This window comes from Oncorhynchus clarkii, chromosome 18 (genome assembly GCF_045791955.1).
Source record: "Oncorhynchus clarkii lewisi isolate Uvic-CL-2024 chromosome 18, UVic_Ocla_1.0, whole genome shotgun sequence".
Lineage (NCBI taxonomy): Eukaryota > Metazoa > Chordata > Actinopteri > Salmoniformes > Salmonidae > Oncorhynchus > Oncorhynchus clarkii.
Window position 1 is genome coordinate 7,162,168 of NC_092164.1, and position 12,540 is coordinate 7,174,707.

Consider the following 12,540-nt stretch of genomic DNA (forward strand, 5'->3'; position numbering starts at 1 on the left):
CCTACCTAGTATAACTTAACCTGGTAAACTCTCCTACCTGGTATAACTTAACCTGGTAAACTCTCCTACCTAGTATAACTTAACCTGGTAAACTATCCTACCTGGTATAACTTAACCTGGTAAACTCTCCTACCTATAGTATAACTTAACCTGGTAAACTCTCCTACCTATAGTATTACTTAACCTGGTAAACTCTCCTACCTAGTATAACTTAACCTGGTAAACTCTCCTACCTAGTATAACTTAACCTGGTAAACTATCCTACCTGGTATAACTTAACCTGGTAAACTCTCCTACCTAGTATAACTTAACCTGATAAACTCTCCTAAACCTGGTAAACTCTCCTACCTAGTATAACTTAACCTGGTAAACTCTCCTACCTAGTATAACTTAACCTGGTAAACTATCCTACCTGGTATAACTTAACCTGGTAAACTCTCCTACCTAGTATAACTTAACCTGATAAACTCTCGTACCTAGTATAACTTAACCTGGTAAACTATCATACCTAGTATAACTTACCTGGTAAACTCTCCTACCTATAGTATAACTTAACCTGGTAAACTCTCCTACCTATAGTATTACTTAACCTGGTAAACTCTCCTACCTAGTATAACTGAACCTGGTAAACTCTGCTACCTAGTATAACTTACCTGGTAAACTCTCCTACCTAGTATAACTTAACCTGGTAAACTCTCCTACCTAGTATAACTTAACCTGGTAAACTCTCCTACCTAGTATAACTTACCTGGTAAACTCTCCTACCTAGTATAACTTAACCTGGTAAATTCTCCTACCTAGTATAACTTAACCTGGTAAACTATCCTACCTAGTATAACTTACCTGGTAAACTCTCCTACCTAGTATAACTTAACCTGGTAAACTCTCCTACCTATAGTATAACTTAACCTGGTAAACTCTGCTACCTAGTATAACTTACCTGGTAAACTCTCCTACCTAGTATAACTTAACCTGGTAAATTCTCCTACCTAGTATAACTTTACCTGGTAAACTCTCCTACCTAGTTTAACTTACCTGGTAAACTCTCCTACTTAGTATAATCTTACCGGGTACATACCCACTCCTGCCCAGTATAAACCTACCACACATACTGCTGTCTAATATAACTTACCACACACACACACAGACACAGTCCTACCCAGTACATCCCTACCATGTAGGATTATACAGGGCACAAATACTATTCTTTCAGCCTTACTCTTGCAGGTGAAAATACCATATAAATGCTAACTTTTGTTTGAAATGAAAACAATGAAAAATGTCTGGAAGTCATTATCGGTACTCTGGAACCACTTACAGTTTGTCCCAACACCACACCATCACTAATTTGTTCAGCAGTGTTTAGTGACGCTATCACCTGCGGGGATGGTAGAGAACTCCATGGCACCGGTGCTGACCAGCCTTAACTACAGTACGTTCCTCTATCCCCATGAACCGGTGAGGCTGATTTTGGGGTTGTTATGGCACTATTCCCAGTCCTCATTCCCTAAGGACTCCCAGGAAGTGTCACAAATGGCACCCTAATCCCTACATAGTGCACTACTTTTGACGAGAGTGCTATGCGTCCTGGTCAAAAGTAGTGCACTAAATAGGAAATAGGATGCCATTTAGGACGCAAACCCTATCTCTGCTGGGCTTTGGTCCTGAAGTATGACATCATCAGAGGAGAGGGACTCAAGAACACAGCAACAACCAAACCTGGTCTGAATCATCGATCCACCAGTGAGACAGAGTTCACTTTTATACAGGAGATGTGTGTGTGTGTGTGTGTGTGTGTGTGTGTGTGTGTGTGTGTGTGTGTGTGTGTGTGTGTGTGTGTGTGTGTATGCCCTCCAGGCGGAGCTCTCATGGATGAGCAATTAGAACTCAGAATAAAGTTCTTTACCTTCTATCAGATAATTTAGCTGCACTTGACAGAGCTGGCCTGGCAGCAATATAACCAATAGAATAGTCCCAAAGGTACAAACTGCAACCCCCGCCCCATCTAGCACTACAGTCTGGCTCAATCAAATGCTTGAGCGAAAAAACGAACTATTTGAAGTCCAAACTTTGCAGAACTTTTGAAATGGCACCAGAGGAAGGTCAGTGAGTGAGATGATTTGTTCTATTGGACGAGGATGGTGCTCGATATCGTAAGTAAACAATAGGTCGACCTACGATGCAATCACCCTGCAGTAGTGTGTTAATGGACTTTCTATTTACGGTGATGCTGTAATGACCCTCTAATTACCAACTTAATGGAGTGGAGATGGAGAGATGGGACTGAAAGAGAGAGAGAGGGGGAGAAAGAGAGAGAAACAGAGAGGGGGAGGGGGTAGAGGAGGAGGAGAGAGAGAGGGGGGGAGGAGGAGAGAGAGAGGGAGGAGGAGGAGGAGGAGAGGGTGGAGCAGGGGAGAGAAAGAGAGAGGGGGAGGAGGAGGAGAGAGAAAGAGAGAGGGGGAGTGGAGGAGTGGAGGAGGAAGAGGAGGAGGAGAGAGAGAGGGGAGAGGAGGAGGAGAGAGGGGGGGAGAGAGAGGGGGGGGGGAGGAGGAAAGTGAGAGGGGGGGAGAGAGAGAGAGAGAGAGAGAGAGAGAGAGAGAGCTGATGGCCCCAGTGTCTGAGTCACATTAGTGGGGTTTAGGGACTTTGTGAAGGACACAGGTAGGACTGAGTGCCTCACCTGACCATTCATTAACAAGTCTCTCTGACAATGTGGACACACTCCTAGGATAAACACATATCCAATTATTTGAGGAATTAGTCAAATAAACACAGCTAATTGGAGAAAATGGATTAGGTGATTGGGTGGTGTTTGATATGGAGATAAGGTTTACTCTTTGCAGAAGAAGTGTGTGTGTCTGTGCTTGCTTGTGTGTGTGTGTGTGTGTGTGTGGTGTGTGTGTGTGTGTGTGTGTGTGTGTGTGTGTGTGTGTGTGTGTGTGTGTGTGTGTGTGTGTGTGTGTGTGTGTGTGTGTGTGTGTGCGTGCGTGTGCGTGCGTGTGTGTGTGTGTGTGTGTGTGTGTCTGTGTGTGTGTGTGTGCTTGCGTGTGTGTGCTTGCCTGTGTGCCTGCCTGTCTGTGTGTGTGTGTGTGTGTGTGTGTGTGTGTGTGTGTGTGTGTGTGTGTGTGTGTGTGTGTGTGTGATAACAGGATGCTATCAGAATGTGGTTGTGATTAAGTGTGTGTTGATATGATGTGCCTCTGTAAGAGAAGACCAATACAATCAGCAGATCAAGATTAAATATCACCACAACCCAGTCCTTTACAACTGTCTCAACACCAGTACATTGGTAGTATGTGACCAGTACATCACCAGTACATTGGTAGTATGTGACCAGTACATCACCACAACCAGTCCTTTACAACTGAGACATCACCAGTACATTGGTAGTATGTGACCAGTACATCACCAGTACATTGGTAGTATGTGACCAGTACATCACCAGTCCTTTTCACATCACCAGTACATTGGTAGTATGTGACAGTACATCACTAGTACATCACATCACCAACATTGGTAGTATGTGACCAGTACATCACCACAACCCAGTCCTTTACAACTGAGACATCACCAGTACATTGGTAGTATGTGACCAGTACATCACTAGTACATTGGTAGTATGTGACCAGTACATCACCAGTACATTGGTAGTATGTGACCAGTACATCACCAGTACATTGGTAGTATGTGACCAGTACATCACCAGTACATTGGTATTATATGAGCAGTACATCACCAGTATATTGGTAGTATGTGAGGTAATATACTGTGGAACAAGGACACCGATGGCTAGTTCACAGTCAGATCAGCCCTACTGTAAAGTACAGTACATATTTACAACTTGAACCCTCCTGTAAAGTACAGTACATATTTACAACTTTAAGCCTCCTGTACAGTACAGTACATATTTACAACTTGAACCCTCCTGTAAAGTACAGTACATATTTACAACTTTAACCCCCCACTTCTCCCTCTTCCTCCTGTCCCCCCTCTTCTTTTACACTCACTCACTCACTCACTCACTCACTCACTCACTCACTCACTCACTCACTCACTCTACAAAAGTAGAGCACCACCATATAAATATTGAACAGGTGTTGGAGGACGTTCGCTGAGTGTTTCATTCAGCTGTTTTGTCTTCACTTTCCATCCCTTTACTCTGAGTAACTTCATTGAGATGGATGGCCATACTACACGTTGCCCTTGGACAGGATTGTACATCAGTCTATAAAGCTGGAAGCACCACTGTCATCACTCAGAGTTTCACTGTGTCGTTCTCCTGCGTTTAAATGTTAGTTTAGCGCTTGTCCTCCTTGAAACTCGTGTCAGCACTTCCTTGACAAGTACGCACACACGCGCACACACACGCATACGTGCACACACGCGCATACACGCACACACGCGTATACACGCACACACGCGCATACACGCACACACGCGCACACACACGCATACACGCACACGGTCAAAAGCAGAGAGGAGCGCAATAAAGCTTTTTACTGCAGAGCCATTAGAAACCTAACCTGTTGTTGTTTACATAATGGCTGAGGTACTGCAGGTACAACAACCTTCCTTTGGCCTATGCACCATCTCCTGCCGTTATGCCCTTGAGCAAGGCACTTAACCCCCCCACAATTGCTCTGCATCCAAGGGCGCTGCATTGCTGCTGACCCTGTGCCTCTCAACGTGCCTCTCAACGTGCCTCTCAATGTGCTTCTCAACGTGCTTCTCAACTTGCTTCTCAACGTGTGTGAATCCTGGGTTTATTGGGAAAGGCAGAAGATGAACTGCCGTTCTAACCAGTGGACAATAAAGTAATATTCTATTCTGTTCTATTCTATGTCAAGGTTGACCCACCTGACTGAGAGTACACACTGCCAGGGAGCGAGAAAGGGGATACTTAGTCAGTTGCACAATTGAATGCATTCAACCGAAATGTGTCTTCCGCATTTAACCCTCTGAATCAGAGAGGTGTTGCCTAGTCTATCATGGCTGAGTGAACGGAACAAATGTTTAATTTATGTTGTGGCACAGATTTCCACCTGTGCTTTGATCTGTGCTCTCAATTGTACAGACTAGTTACAATTTACAAAACAGCTGACACTTTGGCTATTGCATGTGTTAACATGTTGGCACAATGACTCCAATAACCCCACCGAAAGACTTTAAAAAGGAGAACAAAAACAGATTAATCCTTCACTTGAAAGTTGAGTAATCCACGACTCAGCATCCGCTTGTTAGCAAATGTGTCTGATCAAACGTTCTCTTAACATGGGAAGACATAATGCTCCCAGCACAGGAGGCTGCTGAGGGTAGAATGGCTCACAATAAAGGCAGGAAGGGAACAAATGGAATGGCATCAAACACATGGAAACCATGGAAACCATGTGTTTGATGTATTTAATACCATTCCACTGATTCCGCTCCAAATCAAATCAAATCAAATTTATTTATACAGCCCTTCGTACATCAGCTGATATCTCAAAGTGCTGTACAGAAACCCAGCCTAAAACCCCAAACAGCAAGCAATGCAGGTGTAGAAGCACGGTGGCTAGGAAAAACTCCCTAGAAAGGCCAAAACCTAGGAAGAAACCTAGAGAGGAACCAGGCTATGTGGGGTGGCCAGTCCTCTTCTGGCTGTGCCGGGTGGAGATTATAACAAAACATGGTCAAGATGTTCAAATGTTCATAAATGACCAGCATGGTCGAATAATAATAATAAGGCAGAACAGTTGAAACTGGAGCAGCAGCACAGTCAGGTGGACTGGGGACAGCAAGGAGTCATCATGTCAGGTATTCCTGGGCTCCAGTCATTACCACGAGCCCATCCTCCCCAATTATGGTGCCACCAACCTCCTGTGGCTCCCAGACAATTATGTGAATAGTGGAGAGAGGGTGCTATCCCCCCTCGCACAATAACAACGACCATGTTAAATCACTTGAAGGTTTCTTTTTGTTCTAGGGGATTTCTCAGCTAATTACATATTCCATGTCATTTTATTAGGCGCTAACGTATGATTTGAGATCAAATTCAGTTAATGACTTTTAAAGGCTTAAAAATGGAGAATGGCGAGGCTGACCTCTAATGTGGGTTTGCTTTCCAGCAGCTTACCGATGTGTGGATTTCATTTAATTGAATGTGAATTTGTATCTGTTTTTTAAGGTAACTGAGGCCAGACTAGCTGTCTCACTCTTATCAGTATCTGGGGAAAAGAGAGAGGGGGGGGGGGTTGATGTGATCTTGGGCAGCTGTCATGTTGGATTGGATCATAAACCTAAAAGTAATGAAATCAAAAGGTGAGCAAAAAGACAGAAACAGCAGAGGTTCAGAGAGAAGACTTCATTTAACTATTTACAGCAGAGGTTCAGAGAGAAGACTTCATTTGATTATTTACAGAAGAGGTTCAGAGAGAAGACTTCATTTGACTATTTACAGCAGAGGTTCAGAGAGAAGACTTCATTTGATTATTTACAGCAGAGGTTCAGAGAGAAGACTTCATTTGACTATTTACAGCAGAGGTTCAGAGAGAAGACTTCATTTAACTATTTACAGCAGAGGTTCAGAGAGAAGACTTCATTTGACTATTTACAGCAGAGGTTCAGAGAGAAGACTTCATTTGACTATTTACAGCAGAGGTTCAGAGAGAAGACTTCATTTGACTATTTACAGCAGAGGTTCAGAGAGAAGACTTCATTTGACTATTTACAGCAGAGGTTCAGAGAGAAGACTTCATTTAACTATTTACAGCAGAGGTTCAGAGAGAAGACTTCGCAGAGTTTAACTATTTACAGCAGAGGTTCAGAGAGAAGACTTCGCAGAGTTTAACTATTTACAGCAGAGGTTCAGAGAGAAGACTTCATTTAACTATTTACAGCAGAGTTTCAGATAGAAGACTTCATTTAACTATTTACAGCAGAGGTTCAGATAGAAGACTTCATTTTACTATTTACAGCAAAGGTTCAGAGGGAAGACTTCATTTGACTATTTATATTTCAGACGGATATGTGTCTGGATCGGACAGAAGCCTCATTGTCAGGGAGAGAGACGTAGGCAGTAGTTAATTACATTTTTCTACTTAAGAAATGAAGAACCTTTCTATGAACGGGCTCTTTCAATCAGACTTTTGTCTCTATTCTCTCCTGTATCTAAGACATCCTCTTACAACAAAGATCATGGCTCCAGATACACACACACACACACACACACACACACACACACACACACACACACACACACACACACACACACACACACACTACTCAAGTCTCTTATACTTCACCAACTCTACTAATAACCCAACTCCTTTCACCTCTGGATCACTCTGTCATTCCTAGAACCTTTGGTATTTGGTATTTTATTAGGATCCCCATTAGCTGTTGCAAAAGCAGCAGCTGCTCTTCCTGGGGTCAGTGGATATGACTAGCTTGTATAGTAACACACCAGGCACACCAATCACACCTCTTATAGTCATCTGGCGAAGTAGGCCAATTTATCTGGCAAAGTCCCTGCATAGTGCTCTTGAGAGGTGGAGGGATACAGTCTGAGCTCCTAATAGACTGGACAAAGTACTGCTTTTGTGTTCCTCCTCACATTGTCACAGCAGCACACTGTGCAGGGACTGAAGCCAATGGAACTTTTTTCTCTCACTGAGATGATTAGATCAGACCATCCACAGGCAGACCTCCAGTCTAAGACATATTGGTTTTGGCCCTTTACTTATCTGGTCAGGGTGTGAGGTTCAGTGTTGAGGAGAACGGAGGGCTCACACAGCCTAATAGAAATGGCACCCTAAAAGTGTAGACTCGGGGGTGTCAAACTCATCCCATGGAAGGCCGAGTGTCTGCTGGTCACGTTCAATCTGTGTACAATTAAAACCTAGACAACCAGGTGAGGGGAGTTCCTAACCAATCAGTGACCTTCATTGACCAATTAAGCACAAGGGAAGAGTGAGAACCTGCAGACACTCGCCCCCCCCCCCCCCCGTGGAATGAGTTTGATACCCTAAAGGTGTAAGGGGACTCAAATCTTCTGACAAAAGTCAGAAAATGATGTCTTTCAACAGATGTCTTGATGTCATCATGAAAACTACAGTTTTTGGGACTTTTCTGAAAGTAAAGGGATAGATTTCTTCACTCGGTTTGATTAGCTTTAATCTAGAGCACAAAATGGTTGCTTGGTAAAACACAACATGCCTTTTCTACAGTATATACAGTATGTGAAGCCATGCCAGGCTTTATAGCCTACACATAACAACACAACTTTATAGCCTACACATAACAACACAACTTTATAGCCTACACATAACAACACAACTTTATAGCCTACACAACTTTATAGCCTACATATAACAACACAACTTTATAGCCTACACATGACAACACAACTTTATAGCCTACACATAACAACACAACTTTAAAGCCTACACCTAACAACACAACTGTATAGCCTATACATAACAACACAACTTTATAGCCTATACATAACAACACAACTGTATAGTCCACACATAACAACACAACTGTATAGCCTACACATAACTTCACAACTGTATAGCCTACACATAACAACACAACATTATAGTCTATACATAACAACACAACTTTATAGTCTACACATAACTCAATCCTCTTCCAATTCCTCTTTCTTTGACTATTTTCAACTGTCCCAGACAGTGAGAGCAGGATCAAACATAGCTTCTTCTCAGAATTGATTTGAATAATACTGTCAAGACAAAAATGGCCCCTCTGAAACAAGCAGGAATTTTATAATAAAGTCAGTCTTTGTTGGGCCTTTTAGAGTAAGAGAGTCACTCTACGGAGTGCAGACATTGCACCAGCAGTCCATAGCGAAACCCCTCTCCCCAGTCAGTGAAAGGCAGACCAAGTTCAGCTACGGTCTCCCTCTGACAAACACCCAACTGTGTGAATATAAATACACACCCAGTCACCATCACACTAAATAAGACATGGACTAGACCTGTCATCTCTACTCACCCTGACACACTCTGTTAAAGGAGCAATCTATGAATGCTTACATCCATTTTTAGACTTGTAAATTATTTATATATTAGCCATGATTCTTCAGGAATATAACCTATAAACAAACGTCTCATGAGCTTTGTTCAACTGTCTAACCCCCCCCAGAACCAAACATATAAACATGTTTTACTCCTTTGTTTGTAAACAATTTAATTGTAAACAAGCACTGTATATTTCTTTTTTACTATAACTTTGATATTATGGAGTCAGTCCTTGCATTCATAGCTCAAATCAAATAAAATAAAATGTATTTGTCACATACACATGGTTAGCAGATGTTAATGCGAGTGTAGCGAAATGCTTGTGCTTCTAGTTCCGACAATGCAGTAATAACCAACGAGTAATCTAACAATTCCACAACTACTACCTTACACACACAAGTGTAAAGGGATAAAGAATATGTACATAAAGATATATGAATGAGTGATGGTACAGAACGGCATAGGCAAGATGCAGTAGATGATATAGAGTACAGTATATACATATACATATTAGATGAGTAATGTAGGGTATGTAAACATAAAGTGGCATAGTTTAAAGTGGCTAGTGATACATGTATTACATAAAGATGGCAAGATGCAGTATGATATAGAGTACAGTATATACATATACACATGAGATGAGTAATGTAGGGTATGTAAACATTATATTAAGTAGCTCTGTCTATGAATTTGAGAGTGGTTACATGTATCCAGCTCCATCCCTATGCTTTTTCCCCCAAAATAGTGGCAGGGTGGCACTTTGTTATTGTTTAAATTGGAGATTGCCCCTTTGAAGGGACAATCAGATTCTCTAGCCCATCGCTCATCTTACCAAGCAAAGGGGTGGGGTAAAGGCTGTTGAAATTGAAGATCTTGGTTATCACTCCTCCTCTGATAAATGATTGAATTGTGTTCTTCTACAGAGAAAGAAAAGAGTCACCCTGTCAAAGGGGAGTGCATTGATCCTATTTCTATGGTGGCAGACTTAAGCCCTAGGCTGGAGGTTCAGCCAGTCATATTACACTGTGATACATTGGCCTACTTTGCCAGCTTACCTGACAAAAGTTAATTCATCTCAAATCAAATCAAATGTTATTGGTCACATACATGTGTTTAGCAGATGTTATTGCGGGTATAGCAAAATGCTTGTATTTCTAGCTCCGACAGTGCAGTAATATCTAGCAAGTAATATCTAACCATTTCACAGCAATACACACAATACACACAAATCTAAAGTAAGGGAATGGAATTAAGAATATATAAATATTTAGACGAGCAATGTCAGAGCGGCAAAGACTAAGATACAGTAGAATACAATACAATACAGTATATACATATGAGATGAGTAATACATAGACTAAGATACAGTAGAATAGAATACAATACAGTATATACATATGAGATGAGTAATGCAAAATATGTAAACATTAAGTGACTAGTGTTGCATTATTAAAGTGGCCAGTGAGTTCAAATCTATGTATATAGGGCAGCAGCCTCTAATGTGCTAGTGATGGCTATTTAACAGTCTGATGGCCTTCAGATAGAATATATTTTTCAGTCTCTCGGTCCTAGCTTTGATGCACCTGTACTGACCTCACCTTCTGGATGATAGCGGGGTGAACAGGCAGTGGCTCGGGTAGTTGTTGTCCTTCATAATTTTTTTGGCCTTACTGTGACATTGGGTGCTGTAGGTGTCCTGGAGGGCAGGTAGTTTGCCCCCCCGGTGATGCGTTGGACAGACCGCACCACCCTCTGGAGAGCCCTGCGGTTGCGGGCAGTGCAGTTTCCGTACCAGGCTGTGATACAGCCCGACAGGATGCTCTCAATTGTGCATCTGTCAAAGTTCGTGAGGGTTTTAGGTGTCAAGCCAAACTGAGGTTGAAGAGGCTGAGCCTCCTGAGGTTGAAGAGGCGCTGTTGCGCTTTCTTCCCCACACTGTTTGTGTGGGTGGACCATTTCAGTTTGTCAGTGATGTGTACGCAGAGGAACTTGAAGCTTTCCACCTTCTCCACTACGGCCCCGTCGATGTGGATACAGGGGTGCTCCATCTGCTGTTTCCTGACGTTCACGATCAGCTCCTTTGTTTTGTTGACGTCGGGTGAGAGGTTATTTTCCTGGCACCACACTTCCAAGGCACTCACCTTCTCCCTGTAGGCTGTTTCATCAACTGCAAAGTTGCCTAGGAACTAAAATCATGGCTGCCCTACCTGTCGGCTCAATTTTACTCCATCTTACTCCACCACTCCATTAATTACTCCATTACTGGACATAACAAAGATAAACCCATTTTCCTCAGATCTTAGTGTTTATAACAAACAGTCATTTTTAGCCTTTCAATAAACCAAAACCATTATTAGATACTCTACTGCCATCTACTGAGTATGGTTCCCATTGTCACAGTCGTCAAACAATACATTTAGCATGTCATTTAATAGCTTTTGTAATACTGCCCTCTTCTGGCAAAAAGGTTTGGCCTAAATCGCCAATATTGGGGGAAAATTGAAGAAAGAAAACCTTCTCTCCAAACCTTCACAGCAACTGCCAAATAAGAAATAAGCTAACAGACTAAAAAAGGAAATCTCCCAGGGCAATGTCTCCCAGGGCAATGTCTCCCAGGGCAACGTCTCCCAGGGCAATGTCTCCCAAGGCAACGTCTCCCAGGGCAAACACCAGACTAGGCCCTGATCCAGTGCTCTATCTGAGTCAATAGATGGATCAACATAGGAGTGAAATACATTGGATTCAAGGATATGATTTTGTAACAGGAAAAATAATTCAGGCATTACATTTCTACAATACCATTATAGACCTACATTTAACAAAAATATATGTTTAATAAATGCACAATCTGAACGATGTTCTATTGATATTGACATTGATTAAGAATTACATGGCTAATGATCTTAGTACAAGTAAGCTAAGGAGGCCTGCACCTACACTATCATAAACAATATAGAACATGTTATTATGAGTCTTTATGCCTATTGTTTGTTTGTCATCCTCAAGACATTTGTAAACAATGTCTTCTCAGGTTAATCTCGTTGGCACTAAGGGCACTCCCATCTATAGATGCGCAATTAGCCAGGGGAACAGTTTAGGCTACTTATAGCCTATGTTTAAAACAATCATGTTGATCTCATGGATGGACTGTCAGTCCTTGTATTCATACAAGCTGTCTATGACTTTGAGCATGGTTAGGTTACAATTCCACAGCTCCATCTCTCAGCTTTATAGCAAGTGGCAGGGCCGCTTTGGGGCTGAAACAGACAAGGGATTGTCAATTGTTTAGGAAGATGCCTTCGGCAAACCGATAATAATTAGCCTAGTGACAAAATGTACAACTTTTTTCACAAGAATAAACCCACTGACGCGCACAATGGGATTAAATCCCAAAAGACGCTGCTAGCCATATTTTCTCCGGTGAAGATGTAAAGAAGTCATCTCCTCTCACTTCCGCTGTAGAGGCTCGAGCGAGTTGCAGTGGCGCGAAGCAGCAGTTGCAGCCAGTGCGCGCGCGCCG

At 42.4% G+C, this 12,540-nt stretch overlaps 1 protein-coding gene across 1 annotated transcript in view; it reads right to left on the reverse strand.

Moving 5' to 3' along the window:
* Window positions 1-12,540, reverse strand: part of LOC139372956 (general transcription factor II-I repeat domain-containing protein 2-like) — a 979,173-nt gene that overhangs the window by 241,782 nt on the left and 724,851 nt on the right. The window lies entirely within an intron of this gene.